We start from the raw sequence: 11,649 nt of genomic DNA on the forward strand, positions 1-11,649 counted from the left end.
GGAAAGTCAGAGCTCTTTGAATGATACACCCCATGGTGTGGGATATACCAAAGCTCTCCATCACTTCGATTCAGCTGGTCTTCTGGCACCCGTTCGGCATTAATCATCTCTGTGAGGAAAGATGTATATTCATCATGAAATTTTGTATTCTTGCCAAACTTGCGTTTCAGATTCTGAATGCGTTGATCTGCAATGCAACGGTTATTCGGCGAACTAACACTTTCTTGTTTGAAAGGCAAGTCTAAGCAATAGTGTCCTTCTATCATCCTTACTGAGTAATTCATAATTTCCAAAAACGGTACTTCTTCTCTGGACATTTCTTCTGACTCCTTGCTGGCTCTTTCATTGAAATCATGATTGTATTTCTTGCTCAACAACTCTAGATTTACAATAGATATTTGATTGTCGGCAGCAGCAGTGGTTATTCTTTTTCCTGCCTTTGTTGTTCCTTCTCAAGGAGCCATGGATAACCCATCCGAGTAGGGTTCTCACAGCAAACGGTCCATCCCCTTGACTGGTAACAACCTTTCTAGGTTCTAATGCCTTTGAAGTATTCGTTCCGATAGGTAGGTCGATATCAGAATTTATTTTAGGTATCTTGACATCCTTCAAGTAAGGCCATTTTTTCAGGTTTTCTTGCTTAGGTACATTTGGATGAGAAATGGGCATTGTCTCATGTGTAAACACGTCAGATATTTGTATAAAATTGTCTTCCTCCAGACTAGATATTTCCATACTTGTGATATGATAACTATCATAGCATTTCTGACCATTCATGGTGTTCAAGAGAAGCTTGAATGGCGGGACTGTCATATGTTGAAAGACTGGAGCGACTAGGCTTGTATACACTGGAATTTAGAAGGATGAGAGGGGATCTTATCGAAACGTATAAGATTATTAAGGGGTTGGACACGTTAAAGGCAGGAAACATGTTCCCAATGTTGGGGGAGTCCAGAACAAGGGGCCACATTTTAAGAATAAGGGGCGGGCCATTTAGAACGGAGACGAGGAAAAACCTTTTCATTCAGAGAGTTGTGAATCTGTGGAATTTCTGCCTCAGAAGGCAGTGGAGGCCAATTCTCTGAATGCATTCAAGAAAGAGCTAGATAGAGCTCTTAAGGATAGCAGAGTCAGGGGGTATGGGGAGAAGGCAGGAACGGGGTACTGATTGAGAATGATCAGCCATGATCACATTGAATGGCGGTGCTGGCTCGTAGGGCCAAATGGCCTACTCCTGCACCTATTGTCTATTGTCTAGGCTTAATCTTTTCTCCTGTGATGGCCAGCCTTCCCATCAAGCTTTCTGTGCACAAGGTAGCTGGACTTCCACTGTCCAAAAATGCGTATGTTTGCAACACCTTATTTCCCTCGCTGCTCCTCACCTGTACTGGCCCATCGCTGCTCCTCACCTGTACTGGCCCCTCGCTGCTCCTCACCTGTACTGGCCCCTCGCTGCTCCTCACCTGTACTGGCCCCTCGCTGCTCCTCACCTGTACTGGCCCCTCGCTGCTCCTCACCTGTACTGTCCCCTCGCTGCTCCTCACCTGTACTGTCCCCTCGCTGCTCCTCACCTGTACTGGCCCCTCGCTGCTCCTCACCTGTACTGTCCCCTCGCTGCCCCATACCTGTACTGGCCCCTCGCTGCTCCTCACCTGTACTGGCCCCTCGCTGCTCCTCACCTGTACTGGCCCCTCGCTGCTCCTCACCTGTACTGGCCCCTCGCTGCCCCATACCTGTACTGTCCCCTCGCTGCTCCTCACCTGTACTGGCCCCTCGCTGCCCCATACCTGTACTGTCCCCTCGCTGCTCCTCACCTGTACTGGCCCCTTGCTGCTCCTCACCTGTACTGGCCCCTCGCTGCCCCTCACCTGTACTGGCCCCTCGCTGCCCCATACCTGTACTGTTCCCTCGCTGCCCCTCACCTGTACTGGCCCCTCGCTGCTCCTCACCTGTACTGGCCCCTCGCTGCTCCTCACCTGTACTGGCCCCTCACTGCTCCTCACCTGTACTAGTCCCCTCGCTGCCTGTATTGTCCCCTTGCTACTCCTTACCTGTACTGGTCCCCTCGCTACTCCTTACCTGCACTGGTAAGATGGAGAAAATACAGGTTTCTACCCGGCCCCAATATGCGCATTTAACTGAGGTGAGGCAACAACATCACTCGTAGCTGGCTTCTTTTGCTCCATTTGCTGCGGCTTCTCGTCCGTATTCCTCTGTTCAATGTGAAGTAATTCAGGATGATCTTTGCACATTGTACAAGTTATCCTACTCCTGCAGTCTTTAACCATGTGTCCTTTCTTCAAACATCCATAACAGATTCCTTTCTCCTTCAAGAAGTTAATTTTTTCTTTATATTCCTTCTTCTTGAATTTTCGACACCATCTTATAGTGTGACCAACTTCATTATATGAAAAACAAAACCCTTGTGGCTTAATGGTAGATGCATCTCTTTTCATTCCGTCTTTCGTTTCTACAGGTATTACGGTGGCAGCAAAACTGCTTTCCTTAGATCCTGATCTTCCCTTTGTTTTAGTAAAGGTAGAGACTTTGACAGTTGTTGGTTTAGGATCTTGAATATTGCCATGACATAGGCTTGACATCAACCGTACTTCTCTTTCCATGAAATTCACCAGGTCAGGAAGCATGGTCTCTCTATCGTCAACCTCCTGTATCAGGCCTGCTTTATCTCTCCACTTGTCTCTCAGCCTATGTAAGGGCTCACATTACGAATGCAGCAATGTGGGTTTTATTGCAGGAGTGTAAAAGGGGTGTGAAAGCTCCAGCTCGATTATGTTGCCAGGACATCCAGTTGTCAGCATGGAAGCGCAGTTTATGGCTAAGTGTATCCTTTGATATGGGCAACTGCCTTTAAGGCTTTGATGGTTAACCATCCTTTGATGGTTAAGGGGAACATTTGGCCATATAGACTGCTCTTTGGTCCTGGGAATACCGAGGACATGTAGGGCACACAGGACACGGAGGACATGGGGGTCCTAAAGGGTTCAATAAAGATTTATAGGACATTGTCAAAACTTGCCATATAATGTAGCAACGGAAATGTACTGGCACATGTATTATGGGTATAAAATGTGTGTAATTGTTAGCATTCGGAGAGAGAGACTACACTAGCTTCCTAAGCATTTATAAATGCTCCAGTTTCTAAACTCTCTCCCACCTGGGTGAGTACAATAAAGAGGTTAAACGAATTCCGTTGTCTGCCTGTTTTTTCTAATAGGTCACGAACTACAACATTTGGCGTAGTCGGCAGGATCTCTTTGGCACCGTCAACCACGAACGACTAAGAGGCAGCGGTGACTGAAACACGTCCGAAGGGGACAGAGTGCACTTCTCGACCGTTGTTCGAGACCCCGGACGTTGACGTCTTTCAGACACTGAAGTCCCTCGTTTGGGCTTGATTTCGTGTTCAACTGAGATTCACAGACGAACCGATAAGGAAAAGGACAAGGAAAAGGATAAGGATAAGGATAAGGATAAGGATAAGGATAAGGATAAGGATAAGGATAAGGATAAGGATAAGGATAAGGATAAGGATAAGGATAAGGATAAGGATAAGGATAAGGATAAGGTTCCGGATTTGGAAGGTAAGGGGCAGTCACTCTTGCTGTCATTGTCTTGGTCTGGATGAAATTGATCGTTTGGTAATATTTATTGGTAGTATTTATTGGTAACATAATTTCAGATAATTGGCAATCAGACATATGGGACAGTCTTTGGATAAGAGTGATGGCGGTGCCCCTGGTACAACACATGTGTTATTTATTTATTTATTTATTTGCTTTGTTAATGAAAAGATTGGGAAACGAGGCCTGGCCGGTGGGAGGTAAATGGAATGTAGAGACTATCAAAGAGGATTAAAGAATGGAGAGGGGGTGCAGAAGAGCCATCAGAAGCATCGAGGGAGCGAAGTTGGAGGGAAAATCCAAGTAGTAGAGGGATATCAGTGTGTGATAGATTGGGAATACCGAAAACATGCAATATTTTGCAAGCGGAATGTAAGGTGTATGATCTAAGACTTGACTGTGCTACCCGAGCTCAAGGTGAATGTAAAACCGGTACCAAAGGGGTATATCCCGCGCAACAACAACAAAAGTCAGAATCCGAACCACTGGAGTCTATAGCGGCTTTATTAGGTAATCAGGAGTCCGAGGGTAACGTGGAACCCTGGACGTGTCCGATCCCCACAGCCCCACAGGCAGAGTCACCGGCTGCAGTGGTGCCAGTCCCGGTTCTACCCTCCCCGCCAGGATACTCAGGACAACCCCCCCCATTATGAGACAGCATCAGGGATTATGGATAGGTCCCAGACAAAGGGTTAAGTTGCGCCACGAACAAGAATCCGCACGATCGGCGCTAGAGATTGAGGATGCTGCCTACCCTCGCCTTTTTCAGTACGCCTCATTCTGCCCAGCAGGTTGAATTATTTGCCCTCACGCGGGCCTGCCACCTTTGCGTTGACCAACGTGCTAATATTTATACCGACTCACGATATGCTTTTGGGGTTGCACATGATTTTGGTACCCTGTGGCAGCACAGGGGCTTTTTGACTGCAGCAGGCACTCCTATTAAAAATGCCCTGTTTGTCCGAAATCTACTAGCGGGTTTAACACTCCCGAAAACCTTGGCTGTCATTAAATGTAATTCGCATACATCTGCCAAGGATCCAATTTCTTTCAGGAATGCATTGGCTGACACATTGGCACGCACAGTGGCCCTGACCCCTACCATTTTAGTTTCTTCAGGTGAACAACAGCAGTTTTCTGCAACTACCACTATGCCCAGTGTTTCGGAATTCTGCCAGCTTCAGGGGGACGCCCCCGAGGCTGAGAGACACCAGTGGAGCCAGGATAGGTGTTCCCCTCGCGAATCTGACTCGCTTTGGGTTACTGCCTCTGGCAAAGTTTGTGTCCCTAACGGGCTTTTACCTGTTTTGTTGCATTATGTGCACTCTCTCACCTATGCTGGTAAGAGGGGAATGTTGGATGTAATAAATGCTACATGGTATCACCCCAAAATACATTGGGGTTTACAAATTGATTTTATTGAATTGCCACGTGTACATAGAGATAAGTATTGTTTAGTTATTGTTGATGTGTTTAGCCGATGGATTGAAATGGTACCAACGACTAATAATACAGCTACCACCACGGCAGCAGTTTTATTAAGGGAAATAGTACCACGGTTTGGATTACCATGTACATTAAGCTCGGACAATGGACCCCATTTCACAGCTAAAGTTAATGAGGAAATGTGCAAACAGTTGAATATCCGCCAGCAGTTCCACTGCGTACACCATCCACAGGCTGCAGGGAGAGTGGAATGTGCAAATGGCACACTAGAAATAAATTGGCCAAACTCCAAGAGGAGACTAAATTAAATTGGGTCCAAGTCCTGCCGATGGCATTATTCTCTATGCGTATAACCCCCCACTCTACTACAGGTTTAACCCCAGCTGAGGTATTATACGGGAAACCACTCAGAACCCCTTGGTGGGCAGAGGAAAAGGGGTGCATCAATCTCCATGAACTGTACGACCTGGATGAGCGTTTAATTGAATATATGAAATTAGTAACCCAATCTTTATCAGCCTAGCATTCTCAGGTCCGAGACGCCCAGAAACCACGGGACAACATGAGGCTAAGATGGGATTGTGGATTATATTGACCCTCGGTAGTCAGATAGAAGGACGAACCTCGGATCTCCGTCGAACCAATCGTTTCCTCTCTTTATGTCAGACATATGCTTCCCAGGTGGAACGGTCTGCCTGTTGGGTGTGTGCCCCAGGTTCCAACACATGGTAAAAGCATGATGTCTCCCTACCCGGTCCCCTTCACTCCGAGTGAAGTCAGGTCTGCCCGGGTTCTTTTTGAATCACTCACAGAGCCCTGGCCCCAATAATTGGTGTACGGATTATGACAACCAATCAGATGACTGTGGATTTCAATGTTTTAATGGGTGGTCCTTGAGACCCTATCTTAATCAAACACAGGAGAATTGGCCCCAGATACAAGTTAATTCTCCTCATGACTCTCCAGAAACACCAATAAATACAACTTGTTTCTGTAGAATGGGATCTAGACTGTGAGATGCAAATGTGAGTGCTCACAATCACGATGCTCAAGACAATCTAGAGAAACAAGTATATTTTATTTGCAAGTCTGCAGAGTTGGGTGCCTCCCCTATCGAGACACACCGAGGTCGGGAAAATCCCTTCTTTTTATTCACTTCACTTTACAATTGTCACACCTTAAATTCCTCCCCTCTGGACTCCTTCCAATCGGAGCACTGAGGTGCACAATCTAACGACACCTCCCCTGTTGCCTCCCACATCATACATCGCATGTGCATTTAAATGAGGCATCTTGTCATGCTGGGCGTTTTTGTAATATTCATTTATCTTATTAGGCAGGCGCAGTACAGAGTAGTTCATGCCCTTTCTCCTTGTTCTCTGGTTATCTTGCCCTCTCCCCTAGTTCTCTGGTTATCTTGCCCTCTCCCCTAGTTCTCTGGTTATCTTCTAACACTTGTCCTTGGAATGTCACCATTTGTTCTTGCGGTTCTTGTCTAGCCGAGCACGGTCGCGTGTTGATAATGAGAGCTCATTATCCCCCTTCCTCAACTATTTCTCAGGGTCCTTAGTCTAAATCAATGATCCCTTTTTACCCCTCTCTCACAATCCACCCTTTTTCTTATGCCACGCTACTTTGAGTTATACTATTTCCTCCTTTTCTAGTGCTAGCAGCAGAGTCTTTGCCTCTCTATATTCCTCCTGCTGGTCATGCTGTGCTCTAAAGGCCATCATGGCGATGTCGTTCTTTGTCAGAGCTGCCTCTATCAATCGCTGAGACAACCCCCGTATGCAGGGAATGATGCAACATCTGAATAGACACAGCAACCCCTTCACAACTACCACTGATGTTAGGGCTGATGTAAAGATGTGCTTCCATTTCCCAAACCAGGAGTCTAGAAACCCAGTCCAGGAGGTGTCTACTCCAGAGTTCTCGGCCAATTCGATAGACAGGGAGGTGAGACTCGCTAGGGCCCTTGACACGGACCCATCGGGAGCAGTGTTGTTGGGGATGTAGGTGCAACATTGTTCCCCAAACATCACACACACACCCCCTTTCTCAGCCAGTAGCATGTCCAAGGCCATGGGATTTTGCCAGGCCATTAGGCTGGTAGCTGTCAGTTGTTCCGCTAATCCTTCAACCGCATCTCGAGTGTAATTTATAAAGCGTTGTTGATTGTAGTATAGGTAGTTGATCCAGTCCACATTTTTATTAATTGTGGACCACCAGAAGAGTATGGACTCAAAGCCAGCAGCTATCTGGTTTTTGGCTTTGAATTCATCGGGTACCCCTCTTGGCACCCCTATTGCATCGATATAGATGTGTGTGTCGAATGATCCTCTCACCTCTCTCCTTTGTCATCGGCCTCCTTCATTGAGTTCGACCGCATGCTCTACTGCTATGGTGAAGGGCATCATTAATTGTGTAAGGGTACAGGTTCCTGTCCATGACCCTGGTAGGCGGGGCCACAGGGTATCCTCTCCACACCACCACCAGACATCGGCTCTACTGACTATCTGCTTTCTCAGCCAGGAGCTACTGAACAGTGACCCCTGTTCCTCAGCTGTTATGTTATACGTCTGATTGCAGTTTAGCACCTGCCCTATTTCCTGTCCATCTGGGTTATATCTTGTATAGCACTCAAATCCCTCCTCCCTGAGGGGAATGGTGAATGGGGGAGGTCGAGGGTCTTTCCTTTGGCCCTTCGTGTTGTTGTTGCTAGCCGGGAATAGGTAATGGTATCTCTGGGAGGTCTCATTCTTTGGTAGTATGGGATTCGTGAATAGTTGTAGTATACATGACATAGCCCCAGGTGTCCTATTCCAATTCAGGGGAAATGGTACTGGGACCAGCTGAGGCTTAGCTCCGGCGCAGGCGTAGCAATTGGTTTGTTGCATACTTCTAGCCATGTACATCATCCAGGTAAGCCAGGTGTTGGTTCCCTTTCCCCTGTTGGTATTCCCTCCCCATACAATTGCATTAATTCTATTTCTCCTGTTACTATCATTATCTTCAAATCCTTAGGCTCATATTCCGTGGTGACATTGCTGACTACAGGTGGTGCTGGGGTTGCCCAGAGATCCCTACTCTGACTGTCATCTATCTGGAACATTTCCCCCTTATCCTCATATTTTACCATATATCCGTCCCGTTCTACCTCTATTTCAAACCTCAGGCATGCGTCCTTCCCAGTTTTATCTGCACATATCCAATACCTACCACTTTCCTTCATTCGAACCCTCTGTATGCTTACATATATATACACGTCCTGGCAATCCCTCATTTGGGTTTTGATATACTCTCCACCTATCAGTTTGATAGGTGGGCTTATGCCACCCTTCTCTGGATGAAGTGAATACCTCGCGCCAATTTTTACAGTTTGCGGCCCGGTGGTATGAACGTCGACTTCTCCAACTTCAGATAGCTCCTCTGTCCCTCCCTTCCCCTCCTCCTTCCCAGATCTCCCTCTATCTTCCTGTCTCCACCTATATCCTTCCTTTGTCCCATCCCCGACATCAGTCTGAAGAAGGGTCTCGACCCGAAACGTCATCCATTCCTTCTCTCCCGAGATGCTGCCTGACCTGCTGAGTTACTCCAGCATTTTGTGAATAAATCGATTTGGTCAATGTGGGTTGTTTTAAATGTGCTATACAAATAAAATTGACTTGGCTTGACTAGGAAAATAGGGCCAGATTTAGCCCAAGATCGAATTAATGCTTCAGGATGGGATTGGTTTGGTTTAGGATAATTTGTGGGGGCCGATTCTCCATTATGACAGTATCATTGTGTTAATTGTTGTGATTCTGTTAATCTGTTATTGCTTCGGCCCATGGATATGCCAAATATTTGTCAATCGGCCACTTTAAAAGACTGTGATTATAGCATTATAGCGGCACGGTGGCGCAGCGGTAGAGTTGCTGCTTTACAGCGAATGCAGCGCCGGAGACTCAGGTTCGATCCTGACTACGGGTGCTGCACTGTAAGGAGTTTGTACGTTCTCCCCGTGACCAGCGTGGGTTTTCTCCGAGATCTTCGGTTTCCTCCCACACCCCAAAGACGTACAGGTATGTAGGTTAATTGGCTGGGTAAATGTAAAAATTGTCCCTAGTGGGTGTAGGATAGTGTTAATGTACGGGGATCGCTGGGCGGCACGGACTTGGAGGGCCGAAAAGGCCTGTTTCCGGCTGTATATATATGATATGATATGATAATCAAAGAGGGGAATGTAAGGGCTCACATTACGAATGCAGCAATGTGGGTTTTATTGCAGGAGTGTAAAAGGGGTGTGAAAGCTCCAGCTCGATTATGTTGCCAGGACATCCAGTTGTCAGCATGGAAGCACAGTTTATGGCTAAGTGTATCCTTTGATATGGGCAACTGGCTTTAAGGCTTTGATGGTTAACCATCCTTTGATGGTTAAGGGGAACATTTGGCCATATAGACTGCTCTTTGGTCCTGGGAATACCGAGGACATGTAGGTCACACAGGACACGGAGGTCATGGGGGTCCAAAAGGGCACATAAAGATTTATAGGACATTGTCAAAACTTGCCATATAAGATAGCAACGGAAATGTACTGGCACATGTATTACGGGTATAAAATGTGTGTAATTGTTAGCATTCGGAGAGAGAGACTACACTGGCTTCCTGAGCGTTACTAAACGCTTCAGTTTCCAGACTCTCTCCCACCTGGGTGAGTAGAATAAAGAGGTTAAACGAATTCAGTTGTCTGCCTGTTTTTTCTAATAGGCCACAGACTACAACACCTATAGGGCAGTTTTGGAATGATGGCCTTCATATTACTAACGGCATTAATTTCTTCCATGTGGATGCTATTTCTCATCAAGATACAACAACCACTAAGAAATATCGCGAACTCATGCAAAGCCTTCACATCTTCCGCCTTGATAACTGACCAAGCGAAGGCCTTCTTCATGTGTGCATTAGCAATCTTCTGTTTGTTACCAAAATGTTCTTCAAGCAACTCTCTTGCCGTTTGATAGCCCTCATCCACAGGCAAATGTCGACAACTTTTAACAAGCTGGTTTGAATATCCACTTGTGTATTGCGGTATTGTGTATCTTTTTAAAAAGGGAGGGAGAGAGAAAGCGGGGAATTACAGACCAGTTAGTCTAATATCGGTAGTGGGGAAAATGCTAGAGTCAGTTATTAAAGATGTGATAGCAGCACATTTGGAAAGTGGTGAAATCATCGGACAAAGTCAGCATGGATTTATGAAAGGCAAATCATGCCTGACGAATCTTATAGAGTGTAACTAGTAGAGTGGATAAGGGAGAACCAGTCGATGTGTTATATCTGGACTTTCAGAAGGCCTTCGACAAGGTCCCACATAGGAGATTGGGGTACAAACTTAAAGCACACGGTATTGGGGGTTCAGTGTTGAGGTGGATAGAGAATTGGTTGGCGGACAGGAAGCAAAGAGTAGGAATAAACGGGTCCTTTTCGGAATGGCAGGCAGTGACTAGTGGGGTACCGCAAGGCTCAGTGCTGGGACCCCAGTTATTTACAATATATATTAATGATTTGGACGAGGGAATTGAATGCAACATCTCTAAGTTTGCGGATGACACGAAGCTGGGTGGCAGTGTTAGCTGCGAGAGGATGCTAGGAGGCTGCAGAGTGACTTGGATAGATTAGGCGAGTGGGCAAATGCATGGCAGATGCAATATAATGTGGATAAATGTGAGGTTATCCACTTTGGCAGCAAGAACAGGAAAGCAGAGTATTACCTGAATGGTGACCAATTAGGAAAAAGGGAGATGCAACGTGACCTGGGTGTCATGGTGCACCAGTCATTGAAAGCAAGCGTGCAGGTGCAGCAGGCAGTGAAGAAAGTGAATGGTATGTTAGCATTCATAGCAAGAGGATTTGAGTATAGGAGCCGGGAGGTTCTGCTGCAGTTGTACAGGGCCTTGGTGAGACCGCACCTGGAGTATTGTGTACAGTTTTGGTCTCCTAATCTGAGGAAAGACATTCTTGCCTTAGAGGGAGTACAGAGAAGGTTCATCAGATTGATCCCTGGGATGGCAGGACATTCATATGAAGAAAGACTGGATAGACTGGGCTTATCCTCGCTGGAATTTAGAAGACTGAGGGGGGATCTTATTGAAACATATAAAATTCTTAAGGGGTTGGAGAGGCTGGATGCGGGAAGATTGTTCCCGATGTTGGGGAAGTCCAGAACCAGGGGTCACAGCTTAAGGATAAGGAGGAAGTCTTTTAGGACCGAGATGAGAAAACATTTCTTCACACAGAGAGTGGTGAGTCTGCGGAATTCTCTGCCACAGAAGGTAGTTGAGGCCAGTTCATTGGCTATATTTAAGAGGGAGTTAGATGTGGCCCTTGTGGCTAAAGGGATCAGGGGGTATGGAGAGAAGGCAGGTACAGGTTACTGAGCTGGATGATCAGCCATGATCATATTGAATGGCGGTGCAGGCTCGAATACTCATGGTACCCGGTCAATGAAGTCTTCAATCTACTAATGATCCAGGTGTAGACCGTGTCAATTTGCCTTTGACCGGCAGTTTCTTTGTTCCAGGAT

Source organism: Rhinoraja longicauda, unplaced genomic scaffold (genome assembly GCF_053455715.1).
Source record: "Rhinoraja longicauda isolate Sanriku21f unplaced genomic scaffold, sRhiLon1.1 Scf000477, whole genome shotgun sequence".
NCBI classification, from domain to species: Eukaryota; Metazoa; Chordata; class Chondrichthyes; order Rajiformes; family Arhynchobatidae; genus Rhinoraja; species Rhinoraja longicauda.